Below are 21,931 nucleotides of genomic sequence, written 5' to 3'. Positions count from 1 at the left end.
TGTTGAGGTGTGTTCCCTCTATACTCACTTTATTGAAAGTTTTTATCATCAGTGGATGTTGAATTTTTTCAAATGCTTTTTCTGCATACATTGAGATGATAATATGATTTTTATCCTTTGTTTTGTTAATGTGATGTATCATGTTGATTTGTGAATATTGAATCATCCTTACAGCCCTGAAATAAATCCCATGTGATCATGGTGTATAATCCTTTTAATGTGCTGTTGAATTCAGTTTGCTAATATTTTGTTGAGGATTTTTGCATCTATTTTTATCAGGGATATTGGCATGCAATTTTCTTTCTTTTTTTTTTGTGGTGTCTTTGTCTAATTTTGGTATCAGGGTAATGCTGGCCTCATAGAATGAGTTTGGAAACATTCCTTCCTCTTCAGTTTTAAAAAATAATTTGGGAAGGATAGGTATTATGTCTTTTTAAATTTTATGCTATAAAGTTTTAGATCTGAGCAGTTGAGTGACCCATTACTGAGATGAGGAAGACTGGGGGAGTCAGGAGTGTAGTTTAGGTCAGGTCAAGTTTGAAAGCCTGGCGAGATATGCCTATAATGGGAACTGTTGAGAGGCTGTTGGAAATTCATGTCTGAAGCTCAGGTAGGTCCAGGGAGGAGATAATGTATTTGGGAGTTGTCAGCATAGAGATGGCATTTAAAGGCATTTAATGACAACGGCATGAACTGTGACCTAAAGGTGGTCCTGACCAGCATTTTAAAAAAAAGAAAATAGATAATAAAAAATTTCACACTTTGTTGTACATAGTAAGGTTGGTCATTGTTTTGTGAAATATTTTATTTCAGTTGTGTTAGAGTACATGCACAAACTGGGTCAGGATATAAAATGTATTTCTTACTGTGAGTCATGGTCAAAAGTTTGAAGGTCATCGATCCAAGGGCTGAGTGGAAGAGAATTGAGGACTGACCCCTGGGACACTTTGACATGTAAAGGTCAGGAAAGGACTCCAACAAGCGACTCATGAGAAGGAATGACTGGTCATGATGTAGGAGGAACATTAAGAAGGAAACTAAGCAGTCAAACATTCGAGTCAGAGACAGGGTTCATGTGCCTCAAAAATGCTATCACAAGGTTAAGATGACCAAGCACTGAACATGGGATTAGCAACATGGAAGGTGATGGTGATCTTGATAAAGCTCTTTTAGTGGCATACTGGGGACCAAAGCCTTGTTAGAATGGGTTCAAGAGAGAATGGGATGGAGGAAAGAAGTAAAGACAGAATGTGGATGACTCAAGGAATTTTGCTAAAAGAGGAGCAAGAGAAATGGGATGGTAGCTAAGAGAGGGATGTGAGGTCAAGGAGGAGGATGGTTTCGAAAGATGGCAGAAAACTCAGCAAGTTGTATGCCAATGGGAAAGATTCCCATGTGTGTGCCAATGGGGAAAATCCCCACTGAGGAAAGAACTAAATGAGGCAGGTGGGGCTCGGGGCACTTTCAGGAAAGTTGTCCTGAAGCAGGTGACAGGGGAGAGGATCTAGTAAAGGGTTGTCTGGGATAGGAGCCAGGAGAGCTCAGCCATGGACAAAGAGAGAATGCAGAGTATATGGGTACAAATTCAGGGAGATGAGTTAATTTGGTGGAGGCATGGGAAGGTCTGTTCTGAGGGCCTCCATTTTCTCATCAAGATTAAAAACAGTATCATCTGAGGGTGAGGTAGGGGATTAGGGATCCCTGCTCACTTGCTCAACAGAAAATGAGAAAGCCCTCCGGTGGTCTGCAGCCTGTCACTGGAATGCTGCCCACCTTCCTCCCCCGACCTGTGGCTGAATGCTTGGATGCCCATGTGGTGGCTTTAGTTCTGGTCTCACTTGGGGCTTAGTATCTGCTTTCCTATCAAAATCTCTCCCTAGGGCCCTGAATCTGCCGCTTATGCTCATCCGTGGTAAATAGTGAGGTCACCAAAAAGGGTGATTGTGGTTACAAAGAGAATGAAGCCAGATCTGTGGACTGAGCCTGGCACGCCGGAGGTTTGTGGACCTCCAACACAGGCCCTAGTCCTGCCTCAGTTTTTCATATGAATTGGGAAAAGGTGCCCTCAATCTGGTGGCACACAGCCCCAGGCAAAAAACAAAAACAAACAAACAAAAAAACCCCTCTGTGTGTAGGAAAATAAAAAAACTGGAAGGAAATGTACCCAAACTGTCATAGTGACTATTCATTGATAGTAACTTCCCTCCGTTTTTTGAAATTTCACAATTTTCACGCAACCGTAGATTCCTTTTGTATCAGAAATCTTCAATACATGTGTGTGGTTTTTTTCTTCTTTTTTTCTGAATATGAGGACTGATTCAGGTTTTCAAACTGCAACTTGGAAATCCCAGGGCTTTCACAGAGCTCCCTCCCAAATGCACCCCTGTCCCCCCTTACCCCCCAGGTTATTAAGGCTGAAGGGAGATTGGGAGGAGGAAAGAGCATGGGAGGCTGGGGGATCAGATCATGCAGTTCTGCTTTTATCTCTTTTATCTGTTTGCACAGAAAAAAAAAATCACTGGAATGGACGATTTCTAAGGTTTGTTCCAACTTAAATATTCTGTGCTTCTGTGTTAGCTGTAAATTGTTGAGATGATTGCAGTACTGCAATTTTATCTGAACAAAGGTTTCCATGGAGTTATACACAGGATGGTGCCTTAAATTCCTGGGAGAGAGGAAAATGCTTTGACAGGTTCTCTGTGAGAGGGCTCAGTAGGTACCACAGTGCATGGATCAGAAGGGGTTACTTTGGAAGTTTCTGGAAGGAATTGAAATTTGGCCAGATTACCATTAAGGGCAGGGACTACGTGACTTGTGCTGTGACCCCAAATTAGAAGAGGCTCACTTCCTGAAACAAGATGAGACTAGATTTTGTTTGCTCCACTGTGGCTGCCCACAGCTTTTTTCTGAGTTACATTCAAGAGTCCCACCTCCAGCAGATCAGAAAGGATGAAATAACAGCCAACGGTAGCAGTTAAAAATGGCAAACTTCCTTGTCCTTTCTCAGGGGTTATAAAGCCTCTAGCAAGGGAGGGAAAAGATCTCAATTTTACTGAGTTCCTATAAGGACAAAGAGGCTTTATTGTTCCTGGTAACTAGCGGCTGGCTGTTCCCAGGATAAAATCCTCTGGGATTGCCCAGTACAAACATGGACACATCACAGGGGCAAGGAGCCCCTCCTCACCTTCTGCATTCTGTGATGGGAGGGAGCCAGGGGCAACCACATCGTCATTAGTAGTGGAAAGGCACTGGTGTTTTGGAGAGTCGGGGCAGGAATGTGATGTCTGCGATCAGGTGGGCTCTTGGGGACCTTCCTTCCTGAGATGAGCCAGAGTCTGATAAAAGGGGAACTGGCACAGAGACGGGCCATGACATTGATGGCATAGGGCTGTCCTCTCTGTCCTTCATTCATTCCACAAATGTCAATTTAGTTCTACTCTGAGCCAGGCACCCCTCCAGGTTTGGGGGACACAGCAATGAGTAGGAGAAAAATATCTGCCCTCATGCACTATATTCTATTGTCATTAAGAACTTAAGTTCTAGAAAGGACTTAACAGTGATGCCAGGCAGAGGTAGTGAGCTAGCCAGCAGCTAGTATGCTGCATTTGGCCTGAGATGTATTTTGTTTGGCTCCTCCAGTTGAGTTTTTGGAGGGTTTTGCTTTTTTTAAAATTTGAACCAACCTCAAAAAGTCTGAAATTTTAGCTAAAGGTCTTAATTTCTGGTTTCTGAGACGTGAGAGACATAGCAACACTGGTCCTCACTCCCAGTAGCAACAATCAGCTGAAGCTGAGTAGTGGCTGCTGCTTTTAGGAGGAAATAAGTGGGTCAGTTCATTATTCTGAGACCTTCTGTTACATCTGAGCTTTTTCACTGAAGACTCACCTGGCTGTGGCATTGGCTATCGGCCAGGGTTTTGGTTCGGGGAGTTGTTGCACTTCTATGGAAACTCTACCCTGAGACCCACTTTCTCATGTCTGCTTTGATTTTATTATTCAACAATATTGACTGAGAACCAGATCCTATTCTTAGGCACCAGGGACACAAAGAGTAGTAAGGCACAGTGTTTGCCCGTCCCTGGGAGAGCTTTCTGGAGGAGGTGACAAGGGGAGAAAAGAGATGAGGCTGGAGGTGTGGGCAGAGCCATGGAGGTTCTGCTACAGCAGACTCTGGGCTCTATCTTACAAGCTAGCCGTTCTCCAAATTATGTGCATACCAGAATCACCTGTATGACTGTTGAGCCACATCTCCTGACTTTCCCATCAGAAAATCTGGGGTGGGGCTGAGAAGCTGCATTGCCGAAAAGGTCCCAGTGCTTTGGATGCTGCTAGTCTGGGAACCACACTTTAGGAACTACTGTTAAAATGATGAGGAGCTATTGTGAGTTCTCTGGTCTCTCCTGCCAGCTGGCCTGACTCTTGCTTTAATACCTTGGAAAGTATGAAACATCCTTGGCTGTTGGAGCCGTGTCTGGTCCTGCTGTTAGACTGCTGCCCTGTGATTTAAATTCAAGTTAGCCCAGTGCATGGAGCAGCCTTTCTCTTTAGAAGCCACTGGCTCAGAGATTTGTGCTGCCAGAAAACCAGGTACGGATAGGCCTCTTTGCTATGGTTTTGGAGCAGGACAGAGGCTAACTCTGAGCTGGGTTGGGGTAAACAAAAAAAAAAGAAAAGAAGAGAAAAGGAAGAAGGAGAAAGGGGAAGGAGAAGGAGAAGAAGGAGGAGAAGGAGAGGAAGAAAGGGAAGAAGGGAAAGAGAAAGAAAGAAAGGAAGGAAGGAAGAAAGGGAGGGAGGGAGGGGGGAAAGAAGGCAGGAAGAAGGAACGTAAGTCTAGGGGTAGAGAAAGAACATGTTAATTTCACAGAAAACCTCCAAGCTAGAATCTTACCAGGTGGAAGACGATGCAGGTATCAGTAAACTTTTGGGGTCCTGGAGAGAATGGAAATGTCTGCACTTGAACATGAGCGTGAGTCCCTCCTTGAGTTTTGTACTTTAAGTGCTTCATGCTTCCCCCTGTGCCAGGCCCTGGACAGAAGCATAAGCTTTGGAGTTAGGCAAACTGGATTTTTCTTCTCTAGTGCATAAACAATTAATAATTGAGTCACTGTGAGTATGAAATGAGATAATGCATGAGGACTAGATTTGGGGCTTGGAACAAAGAGGCTCCCCACCCAGAACTAAAGATAAGAAGCACAATGGAGTCCTACTGTATGCCAAGCTTTGTATTTGGCACTGTACATGCATCAGTTAAATTAGTCTTCATGACAATCCACTGCTGTAAGCTCTATGAGCGCAGGGACTAGGACTTCATATAGAGCCTGACACATAGTAGGTGCTCCCTAAAGGCTTCCTGACTGACTGCTGTGGGAGGATCCCAGTCTCTCTGTTGGCCAGAGAGAAGTGTCAGAGGAGACCTCAAATTCCAGAGGAAAATAAAATGCAGAATAATTTGTCCCCCTAGGAGAGGTGGGAGGGGAAATTGGTTATGATAAATTAAATAGCAGTGAAACAAAAGAGGGTAGCAGGGAATTTTAAGGGAACATTTACAACTTAAAAAATGGATTCAAGGTAAGAAAAAAAAAAAAAAAAGAAAGCTCAAGGTACTGAGGCCTGACTCACTAAATTGATAATTATATATTGTACCTACTATGTGTTCAGAATGTGTGTATAGTGTGGTAAGAAGGGTTTGAGAGCAAGAGATGCCAGGTTTTGAGATCTGGACTTTGCTTCTAGTTGTAACAGACCTTAACAAGAAATAAATGGAATAATAGTTTTTCCCTGAGTCCCTACTATGTATTAGGCACTATGATAATACTTGATATTCATTAATTTACTAAACAACTTATAAAATATGTAAAGTACTGCAAACTTAGGACCTGTTAGTTATACTCAAGCAAAGCATCCAAATCTCTTAGAAGTATTAATACTAACAATCATTACTGTGGTTGATATCCTGTGTGTCAGACATGCAAGGCACTTTACATTCACCAGTTTCATAAGGTGTGAGTCTGTTACATCTGTGACTATAACTCTCTAGGACTTATTTGTTACTAGGCACCAGCACAGTATCTGACTATTGCAAGCACTTAATAAGTGGTGCCATTACCAATTCTGCAAGGCTTCTTGATTAATTTCACATCTTATTTGAATCTTATTGAACATCATTTTATTTGAATACTCAAAACCGCCTTTGGAGTGGGTAGAGTAGACATTATCTTCTTGTTGAGAGATGGAGTGACATTGCCCCAAATCTGAGAACTCAGGGATGGAGGCCTCAGGTCCAGCACCAATTTCTTTAAAAAGCATTTACTTTAAAAATCTCTGGTTACAAAAGGAAAATACGGTCTTGGAAACTATAGAAGGAAAGTCTTGCACATCTAGTTTGCTTTTACCTGATGAATGCCATAGGTTTTGTTTGTTTGTTTGTTTATTTATTTTTGGCTGCGTTGGGTCCTCGTTGCTGCGTGCAGGCTTTCTCTAGTTGCGGCAAGCAGGGGCTACTCTTCATTGCGGTGCGCAGGCTTCTCATTGTGGTGGCTTCTCTTGTTGCAGAGCATGGACTCTAGGCACACGGGCTTCAGTAGTTGTGGCACACAGGCTCAGTACTTGTGGCACACAGGCTCAGTACTTGTGGCTTGTGGGCTCTAGAGCACAGGCTCAGTAGTTGTGGTGCACGGGCTTAGTTGCTCCGTGGCATGTGGGATCTTCCCAGACCAGGGCTCAAACCTGTGTCCCCTGCATTGGCAGGCGGATTCTTACCCATTGCACCACCAGGGAAGTCCCGCCATAGGTTTTTAACTAGTGTTCTTTTCCCCTTCTAGTTGGTGACTAGGAAACTAAGAGCTAAAGTTGCCTTCGCTCCAGCGAGTATAGATCTGCATTTTGTGTTAAGTTGAACCCCATGAGATTGGGGAAGATCTTTGATTTACAAAAATGGCAATTTCATATGGTTCCACTTAATACATAGCACCTGCCTTTTTTCCTGCCTGAATCTTACTTCCCCACATTTCTCTTTGCCTGTTCTTTCCCCCTTATTTCTGAATCAATTTTCCTTTGTTTATTTGTAGGTTTCCTTAAATCCTTTTTGGAGCAGCATACAAAGAGATAGAAAATAAACTCACTCATTCCCACTATCAGAGATAGCCACTCTGAACATTTTTGTGCATTGCTTTCCAGAGTTTTTCTCTGCATATTTATACACATATTTATGCAAAGTTGAGAACAGCCTATAGTTATGTCAGTCTGTCTTCTGTTCCTTTGACCATTCCCCATTTAAACCTGATTCTTCGAAGTCTAGTGCTTTCTCACAACTATGTAGCACATTTTTTGACATTTCCTGAATTCTGGCTGCATCGGAGGGGATAGATACCCTGTCAGTGGGCCTGGCTGAACAATTCTAAAATTATCAACTCTGTCACAGGCCCTGAAGAAGCTCCTAATGGATACAGAAGCTCTAAGTGGTTTTGTTCAGGTGTTATTTTTGGAGCCATTTTTTCAGGCTTTTATGGTACAATCCACTTTAGACCTTTTGCTTGCAATGGCTGCAGCCAGGACAGCGCCAAGCTGCTTGTGTACTGCCCTCTGGGGTTGGTGCCCGAGCAGACAGGCTCAGAATGCAGCTGCCTTCTCTCCAGGCCCAGTTTGGACAGCTGTGAGTCAAACAGGCATATTTGCCATCCCCTTCTCTTCTTGTTTCAGTCACTGGCAGCTTCCTAATGTTGGGGAATTGGGGATGAACAGGGCAAAGGCCAGGGGTTGGTTCTCCTATCAGTCTGAGTGCCTTGGTTTTCCCAGGCCTGGTGACTCAGAGGGCAGGGCACTGAGCCGAGGAAGAGAAATGAGAGTCTGGCTCCTGGGTGCCCGTCTCTCATGGCACAGCTGTCTCCTGGGCAAGAGCGTCACTGTCGCCTCTCGGGAGCCTCTTTCCGCCACTTTCAAGAATACCAGCCCCACTGAGTGGATTAGGAAACCAGCAGGAAGAAGTACCTGGGGGCTCAGAAGACATGACTGGTGGAAAGGGGAAAGGGCACTGGGCCAAGGTCTGAACACCTGAGAACATATTCTGGCATCAGGATGAAAAGTGAATTGGCAGTCCATAGACCTGCTTTGTTTGGCCTGCCCAATTTTATTATTATTATCTTTTTCATTTTTAGTGGTAAATTTCACATGAAAAACTGGCCTCTCCAGGAAAGTCCAAAGATCTGGCAGTACCAGTGCCTGTCTCTCATGCAGAATCTGGAGCCGAGCCCCAGCCTGGGCGTTCCCTGTCCAGGCTAGCACAGAACACACCTGTCTTATCCCTGCCTGGGGCCTGCCCCTGAGGGAGTGACTCCTGTCCCACTCTGTGCTCAGGCACTTTATCTGTGTCCTTAAACAGCTAAGCGGGACTGATGACCTCTAAAAACAGCAGCACTCTTTAAAGATAAGATGTCTTACCCCCCGGTGTGTCTTCCTCCTCCAAAGGCAGGGACATTGGGGTGGGAGGGGTTTGCTGGAAAGCAAGGACATTTGGGGAGGCTGCTGGATTTCTAGGAAATAAATCTTTCCAGAAGGAAACAGTGGGAGAGGACACTACTTATGGGCAAAAAAGTCTGAAAGCCTTTCTCTGTTAGCTGGTAAAGTGTGAGGTAGGTAACAGGGTGGGTGAAAGCAGGATGCATTTCAGAAGGAAGAGATAGGACAGCATCATTTCGGCACAGGCCAGGCTTCCCCTTAACATAACCTCAGGTTGGGTTGTTATATGCATGAGAATAGGTGCCCAAAGGGCTAGAGTTTGTGTTATTATAATTTATTATGCATTTCAGCAGCTTTTCAGGTAAAGCCAAGGGCATGTAACTGATAAAAATGTTCCAAATGCACTTCCAATCCTTGTCAATGCACAAGTACATGTTTGGTAGAGGTTATTGGGGATGTAGAGGGACTCCCCTGTTTTCTACCTATTGAACATAACAATATTTGTATATGTGTATATGATGTTGAAACAGTCCAACTATCATACATTTGTGTAACTCTTTACAGTTACAAAGCCCTTTCCTTATGTTATCTTACTAAATTTTCATCATCTATGAGTTAGGTAAGGTAGGTCTAAATGTTGCCCCCATTTAACAGGTAAGAAAACAGAGGTTCAGATTAGGTGACTTGTCCATGTCAATGAGTGACAGAATAAATGGATGGATGATGGATAAAAATTAAACTTTTATTTCTAATTTCAAAATTAGTGTATATGGATATATATATCCATAAGAATAAATTATTAAATCCTCAGGTGATCTCTGCTAAAGCTGAGATCTTCCAATCTTCCAATCTTTTTCTCTCCGTAGTTATTCTCTGCTTTTTCAGTAGTACCCCAATGGCTCACAGTTGGCTGGATATAAGGATTTCGTTATGTATGTAAATACAGCGTCTAGACTATATTACAGCATTATAACAGATGTCGATGTGAAAAAGGTTGTGAAGTTTGAAGTCATTATACATTCATTTAAATGGTTTCCAATTATTTGTCACCATAAACATTGTCTTTAGGAACATCTAAATACATAATGCTTTGGGGAAAAGTCATGAGGCCTAGGAGCTAAAGCAGAGTAGGAGACCATTTTTTAAAAATTAATTAATTAATCTATTTATTTATTTATTTTTGGCCGTGCCACACAGCTTGCAGGTCCAGGGATTGAACCCATGCTCCCTGCAGTGGAAGCATGGAGTCCTAACCACTGGACCACCAAGGGGTACCTAGAAGACCATTTTTAAAATTTTATTTATTTATTTATTTATTTATTTATTTATGGCTGTGTTGGGTCTTCGTTGTTGTGCACAGGCTTTCTCTAGTTGTGGCAAGCGGGGGTTACTCTTTGTTACGGTGCGCAGGCTTCTCATTGCGGTGGCTTCTCTTGTTGCGGAGCACAGGCTCTAGGTGCATGGGCTTCAGTAGTAGTGGCACATGGCATCAGTAGTTGTGGCTCACGGGCTCTAGAGCACAGGCTCAGTAGTTGTGGCACATGGGCTTAGTTGCTCTGCAGCATGGGGGATCTTCCCAGAGCAGGGCTTGAACACATGTTCCCTGCATTGGCAGGGAGATTCTTAACCACTGCGCCATCAGGGAAGTCCCAAAGGCCATTTTTAAGCACTACTGTCACACTGTCAGCATTGTCTCCTAAGATAATACATACGCCCCCTTTTTTCCCCATAGCTCCACCCACATTGGGTTCTATACATTTCATTTTCTGAAGGGTGTAATACACATGATGGGAATATGAGATGCCTTAAAGCCCTGTTAGCAGATCTTTCTGTGTGGGTGGGGTGCTTGGGAATCACTCACATCTCTTCCTTTGGCATCTCCAACCAGGCCTCTTGGTCCCAGAATCAAGGGAGATGAAGGGAGATGAAACCCTCCTGGATGGCATTCAGGCTAAAGTTCAAATGTGATCAAAAATTATATATTCTAAACTCTTTTTTTTGGCCGTGCCACGTGGCTTGCGGGATCTTAGTTCCCTGACCAGGGATTGAACCCGGGCACTGGAATTGAAAGCACGGAGTCCTAACTACTGGATCAGGGAATTCCCTATTCTAAACTTCAAATCCTCTTGGTTAAAAAATGTTTAAGTCAAAAGTAAAATATTTAGGGAGCAATTTGGACCCCAATTCCAATCCCTCAGCCCAGGAAAAAGCTATCTCTTTGAAGGTCTGCTGTTGAAAAAAAGAAGGCATACAATAATCTGTGAAGGAAATAAAAATAGGGTGACAATGGTTGTGGAAGAAGGAAATGCTCATAGAAACAGAGAAGGTCTCTGAGACCTGAATGATAAGGTGGAGTGTCCTTGCGAAAATATGGGAGAATGTTCCCAGCAAAGGGGATGGCAAGAGCAAAGGCCCTGGGGTAGGAATGAGTGATGGAAGCAGAAAGAAGGCCAGAATGTCAGGAAAGCCATCTCTTTCTCCAAACTGGTCTCCCGGCCACCACCCAGGCTATGAGGCTAAGAGTGTGTGTCTGTGTGTGTGTGTATGTATATATATATATATATATATATATATATATATACATACACACACACACATACATACTTGTCCAGATTGGCACCAACTTGTTAGACTTATTCCTGATATGGTATGTCCTTTTAAAATGGGAGTTTAGTCGCCAAAGTGAGCAGAAGGAAAGAAATCATAAAGATCAGATTAGAAATAAATGAAAAAGAAATGAAGGAAATGATAGCAAAGATCAATAAAACTAAAAGCTGGTTCTTTGAGAAGATAAACAAAATTGATAAACCATTAGCCAGACTATCAAGAAAAAAAGGGAGAAGACTCAAATCAATAGAATTAGAAATGAAAATGGAGAAGTAACAACTGACACTGAAGAAATACAAAGGATCATGAGAGAATACTACAAGCAACTATATGCCCATAAAATGGACAACCTGGAAGAAATGGACAAATTCTTAGAAATGCACAACCTTCCAAGACAGAACCAGGAAGAAATAGAAAATACAAACAGACCAATCACAAGCACTGAAACTGAAACTGTGATTAAAAATCTTCCAACAAGCAAAAGCCCAGGACCAGATGGCTTCACAGACGAATTCTATCAAACATTTAGAGAAAAGCTAACACCTATCCTTCTCAGACTCTTCCAAAATATAGCAGAGGGAGGAACACTCCCAAACTCATTCTACGAGGCCACCATCACCCTGATACCAAAACAAGACAAAGATGTCACAGAAAAAGAAAACTACAGGCCAATATCACTGATGAATATAGATGCAAAAATCCTCAACAAAATACTAGCAAACAGAATCCAACAGCACATTAAAAGGATCATACACCATGATCAAGTGGGGTTTATCCCAGGAATGCAAGGATTCTTCAATATATGCAAATCAATCAATGTGATACACCATATTAACAAATTGAAGGAGAAAAACCATATGATCATCTCCATAGATGCAGAGAAAGCTTTTGACAAAATTCAACACTCATTTATGATAAAAACCCTCCAGAAAGTAGGCATAGAGGGAACTTTCCTCAACATAATAAAGGCCACATATGACAAACCCACAGTCAACATCATTCTCAATGGTGAAAAACTGAAACCATTTCCACTAAGGTCAGGAACAAGACAAAGTTACTCACTCTCACCACTATTATTCAACTTAGTTTTGGAAGTTTTAGCCACAGCAATCAGAGAAGTAAAAGAAATAAAAGGAATCCAAATTGGAAAAGAAGAAGTAAAGCTGTCACTGTTAGTAGATGACATGATACTATACGTAGAGAATCCTAAAGATGCTACTAGAAAACTACTAGAGCTAATCAATGAATTTGGTAAAGTAGCAGGATACAAAATTAATACGCAGAAATCTCTTGCATTCATATACATTAATGATGAAAAATCTGAAAGAGAAATTAAGGAAACACTCCCATTTACCATTGCAACAAAAAATAAAATACCTAGGAATAAACCTACCTAAGGAGACAAAAGACCTCTATGCAGAAAATTATAAGACACTGATGAAAGAAATTAAAGATGATACAAATAGCTGGAAAGATATACCATGTTCTTGGATTGGAAGAATCAACATTGTGAAAATGACTACTACTCAAAGCAATCTACAGATTCAATGCAATCCCTATCAAACTACCACTGGCACTTTTTGCATAACTAGAACAAAAAATTTCACAATTTGTATGGAAACACAAAACACCCCGAATAGTCAAAGCAATATTGAGAAAGAAAAATGGAGCTGGAGGAATCAGGCTTCCTGACTTCAGACTATACTACAAAGCTACAGTAATCAAGACAGTATGGTACTGGAACAAAAACAGAAATATAGATCAGTGGAACAGAATAGAAAGCCCAGAGATAAACCCACGCACATACGGTCACCTTATCTTTGGTAAAGGATGCAAGAATATACAATGGAGAAAAGACAGCCTCTTCAACAAGTGGTGTTGGGAAAACTGGACAGCTACATGTAAAACAATGAAATTAGAACACTCCCTAACACCATACACAAAAATAAACTCAGAATGGATTAAAGACCTAAATATAAGGCCAGACACTATCAAACTCTTAGAGGAAAACATAGGCAGAACACTCTGTGACATAAATCACAGCAAGATCCTTTTTGACCCACCTCTGAGAGTAATGGAAATAAAAACAAAAATAAGCAAATGGGACCTAATGAAACTTAAAAGCTTTTGCACAGCTAAGGAAACCATAAACAAGACCAAAAGTCAACCCTCAGAATGGGAGAAAATAATTGCAAATGAAGCAACTGACAAAGGATTAATCTCCAAAACATGCAAGCAACTCATGCAGCTGAATATCAAAAAAACAAACAACCCAATCCAAAAATGGGCAGAAGACCTAAATAGACATTTCTCCAAAGAAGATATACAGATTACCAACAAACACATGAAAGAATGCTCAACATCATTAATTATTAGAGAAATGCAAATCAAAACTACAATGAGATATCATCTCACATCAGTCAGAATGGCCATCATCAAAAAGTCTACAAACAATAAATGCTGGAGAGGGTGTGGAGAAAAGGGAAAGGGAACCCTCTTGCACTGTTGGTGGGAATGTAAATTGATACAGCCACTCTGGATACAGCCACTCTGTTACAGCCACACTTTACAATGGTGTGTTAGTTTCTGTATCAGGGAATTCCCTATTCTAAACTTAAAATCCTCTTGGTTAAAAAATGTTTAAGTCAAAAGTGAAATATTTAGGGAGCAATTTGGACCCCAATTCCAATCCCTCAGCAGCTCTGGAGGTTCCTTAAAAAACTAAAAATAGTATGGAGGTTCCTTAAAAAACTAAAAATAGAACTACCATACGACCCAGCAATCCCACTACTGGGCATATACCCTGAGAAAACCATAATTCAGTAAGAGTCATGTACGACAATATTCATTGCAGCTCTATTTACAATAGCCAGAACATGGAAGCAATCTAAGTGTCCATCGACAGATGAATGGATAAAGAAGATGTGGCACATATATACAATGGAATATTACTCAGACATAAAAAGGAACGAAACTGAGTTATTTGTAGTGAGGTGTATGGACTTAGACTCTGTCATACAGAGTGAAGTAAGTCAGAAAGAGAAAAACAAATACCGTATGCTAACACATACATATGGAATCTAAAAAAAAAAAAGGTCATGAAGAACCTAAGGGCAAGACAGGAATAAAGACACAGACCTACTAGAGAATGGTCTTTAGGACATGGGGAGGGGGAAGGGTAAACTGAGACAAAGTGAGAGAGTGGCATGGACATATATACAGTACCAAATGTAAAATAGATAGCTAGTGGGAAGCAGCCACATAGCACAGGGAGATCAGCTCGGTGCTTTGTGACCACCTAGATGGGTGGGATAGGGAGGGTGGGAGGGAGGGAGACGCAAGAGGGAAGAGTTATGGGGATATATGTATATGTATAACTGATTCACTTTGTTATAAAGCAGAAACTAACACACCATTGTAAAGCAATTACACTCCAATAAAGATGTTAAAAAATAAATAAATAAAATAAAATAAAATGGGAGTTTAGTGCCAATGGCCTCAAGTATTTATTTATTTTTTGACCTCTGCTATTTAGAACCCAGCCCAGTAAGTATCAATACATAAGGGAAAGTTTTCTGATTATCCTAAGTAAATGTGATTAAGTCTAGGTAGCAAAAGATGAATATGAATAGAACTTTCAGGCTTACTCACTCTTGCTTGACACATGGTTTCATTGACTGTTAGTGGAACAGATAAATAGATGAGGTGAGCTATTTTCTTATTCCACAACAGGTTAGAAATAGCAATGTAATAATGATGGATGATGATGATGATAAAGTAGGGCGGTTACTGCTACATGTAGTTATAGTGATAACTCAGAAAGTGCCTGTGAATGGCCTAATTGCCAACATCATGCTGCAAAGGAAGAAGCAGAAAAATTACCAAAAAAGTATATAGAGGGACTTCCCTGGTGGCGCAGTGGTTAAGAATCCACCTGCTAATGCAGGGGACATGGGTTCGAGCCCTGGTTTGGGAAGATCCCACATGCCGCGGAGCAGCTAAACCCGTGCGCCACATCTACTCAGCCTATGCTCTACAGCCTGCAAGCCACAACTACTGAGCCCATGTGCCACAACTAAGGAAGCCCGTGTGCCTAGAGTCTGTGCTCCTCAACAAGAGAAGCTGCTGCAACTAGAGAAAGCCCATGCACAGCAAGGAAGACCCAACGCAGCCAAAAATAAAAAGATAAGTAAATAAATGAATTTATAAAAAATTTTTAAAAAGTATATATATGTGTGTATGTATATATATATACACACACATATACATACAGATATATACACACAGATACACATATGCACACAGGAAAAATTTTAAAGCGCAGTAGCAGTCTGGACCTATTTAGGATATAAAAACAGCTCTGAAGTGCTTAAGGAGTTATGGGATTGTCATTGGATTTCGTAAAATGATCATAAATCAATAAGCCATGAGGAGGTTGTTATATTCAGTTTGCTCCCGGCAGGAAAGTCTGTATGTTCTGTTTTTAAAGTTTATCACATAATTGGTGTTAGAGGAGGTAATAGAGAGGACGTGACCACCATTTGACCCACGAGCTGGACCCAGGCAATTGGAGGCTCCTCATCCCTTCCCCTGTCCTTGTCCCCTGTCATTCTGCCAACTGTTCCCATGGTGGGAACTGTTCCAAGGACACAGCCTTGGGAGAGTAAAGTGTTGTTGAGACCATCTGGGTGGTATATGGGACTGAGCCCATTTAAGGCTTCCATATAAACTTTTAAGATTCTGGCAGGTGGCTGCAGAAATCTACTTGTCCTGCAGCTGCCCAAGACAAACCTCATATGTGAGTTCCGTAGCTTATTAAACCTGCCACCTATCAATCTGAAGTGGCTGCCTCTTTGGTCTCTCCCTGCCCTCTGTTTATGGGGCCAATTGACGAACCAACAATTGGTTAAGCATCCTGGACAGAGCAAGCCACATAAAAGTACTAGCTCTGCTGATGATTAAACATTTATGTGGCATAGCCAGTAAGTGGCTCAAACTTACTGGCTTTAAAAGGATTCAACTCAGTGACATAACTCAGAACGTACCCTCTTCCCTGCTTTCCTCCCTAATACCAATGAAAATTTTAATTGTGACATATTCATAGAAAAAGATACACAGGATTAGTATAACTCAAGGATTTATCACAAAACCAACAGCTACAACCAAGAAGGAGATTGTCAACACCTCAGAAATCCCCCAATGTTCCTTCACTCTTACTCCCTCCTTCCCACCAAAGTGACCATTACCTGACTTCTTTTTTTGGCAGTGCTGCGCAGCTTGTGGGATCTTAGTTCCCTGACCAGGGATCAAACCCATGCCCCCTGCAGTGGAAGGACCAAGTCCTAACCACTGGACCACCAGGGAATTTCCAGTCTATGCTTCTTTTCTTCAGAGTTTTACCACTTAACGCATGCATTATTGAACACTAAGATTTAGTATTGGCTGGTTTGGGAATTTTCTATAAGCAGAATCAAACAGTATGAACCTTTAGTTCTTTTTTTTTTTTAAATAAATTTATTTATTTATTTACGGCTGTGTTGGGTCTTCGTTGCTGCGCGCGGGCTTTCTCTAGTTGCGGCGAGCGGGGGCTACTCTTCGTTGTGGTGCGCGGGCTTCCCATTGCGGTGGCTTCTCTTGTTGTGGGGCACGGGCTCTAGGCATGCGAGCTTCAGTAGTTGTGGCATGTGGGCTCAGTAGTTGTGGCTTGCGGGCTCTAGAGCGCAGGCTCAGTAGTTGTGGCACACGAGCTTAGTTGCTCCGCAGCATGTGGGATCTTCCCGGACCAGGGCTCAAACTCGTGTCCCCTGCATTGGCAGGCGGATTCTTAGCCACTGCACCACCAGGGAAGTTCCGAACCTTTAGTTCTTTAACTTAACATTATGTTTGTGAGATGAGACTTATCCATTTAGTTCCATGGAACAATAAATTGTTCATTTTCATTGAGGCATATTATTTGATAAATTTTGACTACAAAAAATGGCAATTTCCTAATAGTATTTCATTGTAGGAGTGTTTCACAGTTAATATTCCATTCTATGAATGGAAATGGACATCCAAGCCATTTTATGGGCTATTTTGTGTATGCCTTTTGGTGAACATAGGTGCACCTTTCTCTTGGGCAGAGGCCTGGGAGTGGACGTATATACACTGGGTTTAAATCTCACTATGGTTCAATTTGCATTCCCCTCAACTGTGATAAATAAACCTTTAATGTGTTTATTAACTATCTTCATTTGTGAAGTCCCTGTTATAGTCTTGACCATTTTTCTTTTTTTTTGGCTGCGCCACGCGGCTTGCAGGATCTTCGTTCCCTGACCAGGGATCGAACCTGCGCCCCCTGCAGTGGACGCATGGAGTCCTAACCACAGGGCTGCCAGGGAATTCTTGACCATTTTTCAATTGGATTCTTTTTTCTTGATATACAGGCATCCTTTACATATTTTGGAATAAGCTTTTAGTCAGTTATATGTGTTCCAAATCTTTCTATTGACTCTGGTTGGCCTTTTCACTCTCTCAAAATATCTTTTTCTTTATGGTTAATGCATCCTGTGTTCTACTGAAGAAGTCTTTTCCTACCTTGAGTTCATGACTATTTACCTATTTTGTCTTCTAGAAGTCCTATTGTTTTGCCTTTTACCTCTAGATATATTCTTGTGTGGCGGAGGCAGGGTGTGGGTGTATAGGTGGAGAGTATTTCATTTGTTCCCATTTGGATATCCATTTATTGCAGATTTTCTTTACCCTACTGCTCTGCAGTGATATTGTTGTAAAGCAAGTATTCATATGTGTTTCTGGGTTCTCTGTCTTATTTCATCCCTTTCATCACACAAGTCCTCTGGGCAACCAAATATCCGTATAGTATAAGGAAAATGAGGTAAGAAAGTAGCAAAAAACTTTGCTGATTCTGTGGTTGAAATTGGTTAACTGGGTTAAGACCTTAATTCTGCCACCTACTAGTCCTATAACATTAGGGTAAGCTGTTTGACTTCTCTGGGGCCCCGTTTCCCTGCCTTTATATCTAGCTCATAATATTATAAGGATTAATGACTTTGTATATGTAAAATGTTTACAACAGTAATTGCACACAGTAAGCACTCAATAAAGGACCTTAAAAGTCCTCATCATAAGAAAAAAATCTTGTAACTATGTATGGAGATGGATGTTAGCCAGACTTATTGTAGTGGTCATTTCACTTTTTATGCAAATAGTGAATCATTGTGTTGTACACCTGAAACGAATATAATGTTATATGTCAATTATACCTCAATTTAAAAAGTAAAAAAGCTACTAATACACACCACATTAGGCTGAATGAATCAAGTCTTTCACAAGAGAGCACATATTCTACAACTCCCTTTTTTTGGAGTTTGAGAACAGGAAAAACTAATCTCTGGTGGAAAACAGTTGTAAGTGTCATGCCTTTTGGGGAGGGAAAGTTTAGATTTATTGATTGGGAAGAGGTATGAGGGGATTTCTTAGGATGGTAGAAATACTCTATATCTTGATAGGAGTTTGAGTTTCATAAGCATACGTATTTGTCAAAATATACAATTCACATTCATTTCCATAAATTTTACCTAGAAAATAAACCAGAAAGAAATAGTGAACTCTGGTTAATAATATGCATGCTGAAGAATTTATAGCTGAAGTAAACTGATGAAAAATTAAGCAAAAATAGTGGACTAATAGAAGAATTGATAGATGGACAGATATGTAATGAAAGCAAGTAGTATAGTAAAATATTTATTACTAAATCTAGGTAGTATGTATATAGGTGTTCAGTGTAAAAATATTTCCACTTTTCTGCATGCTTAAAAATGCTTATGGGGAATTCCCTCTTGGTCCAGTGGTTAGGACTCCACGTTTCCCCTGCAGGGGGCATGGGTTTGATCCCTGGTCGGGGAACTGAGATCCTACAAACCATGCAGTGCAACCAAAAAAATAAAAAAAAATTTTTTTAAATTAAAATGTTTATAATAAAAGTATAGATAAATGGAACACATGTATAGATAATGTAAATTACCCTACATATGTAAAATATTATAAATAAATGTAAAATACTTAGCTGTGGCCCCCCCCAAAAAAGTCATGATCTCTAATCTGCAGTTTAAAAACCCATTTAATGCCCTAGCCTGATGTATAAAATCAAATTTATTCCACTTACTACCAATATTTATACATTTTTACAGTAAAAATATCAACAAGTTTGATTACAGGATGCTTCCCAGGTCCCATTAGAGTATCTGCATCTTTCTAAAAATGTAAATTCCTAAATTCTGAAATACATCTGGCCCCAGAGACTCAGTAAGGGATGTGGACATATATTAGCTCAGAGTGTTGTAGCTTTGGGCAAGACACTATGTGGTCTCTAGGTGGGCCTCAGATCCACCTTAATAATATCGTGGAATTCAGTCAATTCTACTTTATAGGACAACAGCAGGCAAACAAGGTATGCTGAAGGAAAGTAGTTTAGAAGTTTACGGGTAAACATAGGCTGTACTTTAAAATGCTAAATGGTTATAGTATCAGATTTGGAATGAAGATAGGAAAATATGTTCCGCTAAAGGGACAGATTCTAGAGTTATATGCACATACACCATCCACCCTTTCTCTTCGCTGTACAAAGTAATACAAAAACCCTACAATCCCAAACTAGAATTAAATAGATATCATCCCTGATCTATAAATGAAATCCCTTCCCATTAAAAAAAAAAAAAAGCCTCCTGATTGAAACAGCATTTTGCCTTTTCAACTGGAACATAAAAGGGAGACCTGAGACCTTCTCCAAGTTTTTGAAATTCCAGCCTGTCAGCTCCTTGTTGGGAGTGATATGAAGGCAATGGGAACACAGTTAGATCCATACCCCATATAAAGCCCCCAGTTACTGGGGGAGGCTCAGTGGGATGAATGTCCAATTAAGGCCTGCCCTAATTGGGAAGGGAATTAAGGGAACACCCCCCGCCCCTCCCCAGTTGAATCTGCAGCCTGCCTAGGGCTGGAGGCAGAGCTGAGCCCAGTGAGCACCTGCCAGCGCCTATCACTGGTGGACTCTGCTTTAGAAGTCACTCCCTGGAAAGGTGCTGCTTGCTCACTGTCTCCTAGGGCCGGCTTTTAAGACCAGCACCCACTGGCAAAATCATTATCCCTCTAATAAGAACAGGCTGACCTGATTTGATTTCTAGTGCCCACTCTCCAAGCAATATGTCTTAGCCCTTGGACTGATGTGACCAGCATTTGAGTCTGTGCAGAATGACCTCAGAGTCCCAAGGTTCCAGATGAGTCTAATCAAAGCTTCCCACTCATCTCCCAACACGAGAGGTTCCCAGTGAAACTTTTAACAGTTAACATGTACTGAGGACACTTCATATGCCAAGTACTGTTCTATGTGCTATAAATATTTTAGCTCATTTTCACAGAGAGGGTTCATTATTTCCATTTTATAGACAAGCAAATGAAGGCAGGGAAAAAGCAAGGGGCAGAACAGGAAACTGGTCTCAGGCAGTTTGACCCCAGAGTTAGTGTGCGTAACCACTGACTTCTCAGCCTCAGGGAGAGCCTCGCTCTGTGGATTCCTGGAAGCAGCACTCCTGGCTTCTTCCCCCTTATGGTGGGGAGAACTCTTGGTTTTGGAATGAAACCAACCTAGTTCCAATGGGGCACTTCTACTATTAGCTGTGGGCTACTGGGCAACTCGTAAACTTGCTAAGCCTCCCTTTCCTCAGATGTAAAACCAGGACCAGTTGGCAGCGGGAGAGTGCCTGGGTACTGGAATAAAACCCAAGTTTTACCCCGGCTCAGCAAATCCTGAGTAATCCTATGTCATGCTCGCTAGCCCCTCTAACCTCAGCTGGTAAGGGAACCACTCTTACCGCAAGGAAGGCATTGTGTGGGCCCTGGAGGAAGTGTTTTCTCTGCACATAAATGAGCTGCTGCTTTGATAAGTGTCGTGATGGGCTCTCCCTGGGACAGGTCTTCTCAAAGCCAGGATGGAGGAACATGTGTGGTCACACAGGGAATACAGGGCACAGCGGAAGGTGAAATAAGGGCCACGGTTTGCCAAAGCCGGGACAGGCAGGCAGGACGTTCTGGCGGTGAGATCAGCCCTCCTCGCCTTTCTCAGCCTGGCTAAGCCAGCACCGACCTGTCGCAGGCCCAGGGTTCCAGCTGGCCAAGTGTCTGACTACTGACTCCGAGCTACGAGGGCAGAAAGCATCCTGGAGCCTGATAAGGCGAACAATCCTGGCTTTGTTTGGAAAGATTTGTCCCTGAGTTTCCAGTTGGCTTCTATCTATGTCTCAACGTCTCTGACCTCTTCAGCCTTAGAGGAACTAAACTAGAAGGTTCAGGTTCTTGGGGAGGAGGAAGCCGGGGACACGGAGACCCCCTAAACCGCCTTGGCTGGGATCTCGGGCGGCCTGCGACGGGGCGGGGCGGGCGTGCAGCAGCCGGGGGCTCTGGGCGCGGGGACGTTGGCCGCCTTTCGGGAGCGGGGGGCCGTCTGAGGTTTTTCCCCGCAGCCCGGCCGCCTCTTTCCTCGGCGCAGCGGGCGAGGTCACGATGGGCTCATTAAGCCGGCGGGTAAGTAGTGCCCCGGCGGCGGCCGCAGGCGGTCCTGGAATGTGTGAGGGGCGTGATGACTGCAGCGGCCGCCGGCCTTTTTGCGCAACACCTTCCTGATATATATCAGCGCGCCGCGCTCCACCTGGGTGCCTGCTCCGGTCCATTACCTGCGCAGAGAGTGCGGGTGAGTACCGCCGCTGGGATCAGGGCGCTTCCTCCTCTCTTCTGGCTCTTGAAAGAACCTTAATTCACTTTTAATTTACTTAATTCTTTTAGATCTCTCTCTATCCTGACCTCAAGGAACTTCGCTG

The sequence above is a fragment of the Mesoplodon densirostris genome, chromosome 1, assembly GCF_025265405.1.
Source record: "Mesoplodon densirostris isolate mMesDen1 chromosome 1, mMesDen1 primary haplotype, whole genome shotgun sequence".
In the NCBI taxonomy this organism is placed as follows: Eukaryota; Metazoa; Chordata; class Mammalia; order Artiodactyla; family Ziphiidae; genus Mesoplodon; species Mesoplodon densirostris.
This window is presented reverse-complemented; position numbering follows the sequence as displayed.